The sequence below is a fragment of the Rhagoletis zephyria genome, unplaced genomic scaffold (assembly GCF_001687245.7).
Source record: "Rhagoletis zephyria isolate East Lansing unplaced genomic scaffold, Rhagoletis_zephyria_1.1 Rzeph_scaffold_00581, whole genome shotgun sequence".
NCBI lineage: Eukaryota > Metazoa > Arthropoda > Insecta > Diptera > Tephritidae > Rhagoletis > Rhagoletis zephyria.
This window is the reverse complement of record NW_016157665.1, coordinates 1-2,825: the sequence shown is the minus strand read 5'-3', so window position 1 is coordinate 2,825 and position 2,825 is coordinate 1.

Sequence of the window (2,825 nt, the reverse complement as noted above, 5' to 3'; positions counted from 1 at the left end):
GAAATACAACTGAAGAATGTGCGATGTTATATTGTGATGTGTTATGCTACATATGTTATGTTATTGAATCTAATGCTATTCTATGTTATGTTATGCTAAGTACTAAGCTAAACTCCCCTCCACTTAACCCATTCCAACAAATTTTATTTCAGCTCAACTCAACTCACATAAACTATCCTTAATTTTAGCGGTTGAATTTCAACCGCTGGGCGAACACTAGTAATAAATAAATTGGCTGATGAAATTGTTTACATTTTCCCTACTGAAAATAAGGAAAGATATTAAATATCACGCAAGGCCGCTCGGATAATATCTCGCATAAAACTCAATAGCAACATCTCAGGGGAGGAAAATACATCTGAGAAGGAAATTACATTTCTTATTACATTTCACTTATGAATAAAATGAAGTTTATGAGTGGCGAAGAAAGCGATGCTATCAATTTATGGAGCGAGACATGTATGTGAATACCGTATTAATCAAATCCGCGATTTGAAAGACTTAAAATCAATTCTGGAGGAGTGACCATTTTACGAGCAAGCTACAACCCAAAACTCGGAAAAAAAAAACCCAAATTTGTACGTACTTAATGTTTTTAAAATATAATGATACTAACGTAGTTATACTTATACATGCATATTTTTAATTTAATTTATGTAGCTAGATTTCAACATCTGAAAAATATACCCAGACGAAACTTTTAATACAATTAATAATTGGACAGATATGAAGACTTTTTGGTTCACTGTATACATTCATATGTATATATTTGAATAAAACTGTAAATATGTACCTATTTATTTCAAAATCAAAAATAAATTTATTAAAAGACAATTCCATTTGGGTATGATTTTCATTTCAAATCAACATTTTTTAAATGTAATTTTAACGATAACTTTTGCCCTTATTCTTATTACTTTAAACGAGCAACCCTTGTACATATGTATATGTATATCCATAGATTTCTCGGAACCGGATGAGATGAGATTTTGTATTCAGATAACGGTTTCAATTTTGTATTTTCAATTCGCTACAAATAAAATAAAAATCTTGGGTATCAAATCGGAAGTATTTAAAAAAACCCAATTCAGAAATATTTTTTGATAGGGTTGCCACCTATTTATTACACTATTACTATTATTACAATTTAATGTGGATGTCAAATAAAAGGTATTTTTGAGAATATAAATCCATAAATATTTTCTGAATAACTTTGCGATTGGTTTTTTAGAATTGTAGTAGATTGTATAAATGAGAATTCAATTTATTCCAGCAAATTATAGGTTTACATGTATAAATGAGGTAGAATTAATGCAAAGCACACATGTAAGCATACATATGTACATATATGGAAGGTTAATTCGTCAGTGTGTATGAAAAGGTTATTAACCAAAATGAATGCTTATATACCGAAATATGATTGTACTTGAAACAATTCAGATATAGAACTTCAAAAAGTATTCAATATACATATGAATTTATACTTAGGTGTTGAAATGGTTTAAATGATGATAATGATGACTGGTTGATTGATGAGTATAAATGCTCCTAGATACAACTGGTGGATGACGTCGTCTCGATGCGATGACCCAAAAAGTGCGGTGAAAAAGAGAAAAAAGAGGTCGTAGGCGTGAAATGCACCCGTATTTATATCCGTGACAATGGCAACCTTTCGTTTCCATTGGAGCGAGTTCGAAAAAAGGGTGGACGTAGTGCGGCCGCGCAAGGATGCATTTTTAAGGGCACAAGTCCCTTAAACATGGCGCCCCGTTGCTCTGGTGCAAGGGACAACGATTTTTGCACCTGCTACAAAACTCTTATTGCTTCGGTTACCACCCAACGTGCTTGGATTTTTTGACGCGCGTCATTGGATGGGATTCCTTCACCCGATGGTGGACGGTGTAGTAACGTGTGGTGCGCGCGATTGCACGTTTTGCAAAGATCAGGCGACGGACATTGCTTTACTGGATGAGTCCTAGCTAAACAGTTGCTGCAGTAATCATATTTGCGTACACAGTGAATGCGCTCCTCCACGTTTAGCTTCATGGTTAAGATGTTACAGAATCGCAAAGCATGATATCGGTGACAGACAAGACATAGATGAACCGTTGTATCGCGACGTCGAATAGTGGTGTATTTTCCCCGTTGTGCGAGTCGTAGTTGTAAAACCTTGTTGCCACGGCGACGAGGTGGAGATGGGCTACTGTAGCGTCTCATTGTATGCCTGTAAATGAAATTTGCTTTAGTGAAACTTGTTAAAACACTTAAGGCTAGGACAATGCACGAGGAAAAGGAAATATGCAACCGTCAGGGTTGTGAAAGGGATATGCCTGATTGAATAGGTAGAGGACACAATTTGACAATTGGTCTGGTAAAAGACGTCGGCGACTCGAACTTTATCATCGGAGCCAAGATAGACCTTTCCAATTCGTCCCAAACGCTATTCATTTGGTGGTGTTAGGTCATTTTTGATGACGACAAAATCGTTCACTTTGAGATCTTTTTGAGGATATTTCCATTTATAACTTTTATGCAACTCTTTAAGATATTCTTCTTTCCAACGAACACTGAAATACTGATGTAGCAGTTTCAATTTTTCCCAGCGGTTTTGAAGAGAGAGCTTTTCAGCTTCAGGTTCGGGTATAGCAAGAAGTGGCGCACCGCGCAAAAAATGACCGGGCGTTAGAGCCAACAGTTCTTGAGGATTATCTGACATGGGAGACGCATACATACCCCTTGAGATAGGGTGCTTTACGANCGCATACATACCCCTTGAGATAGGGTGCTTTACGAGTGTTAGCTGATTTTATATCAAAAGGTCCCGC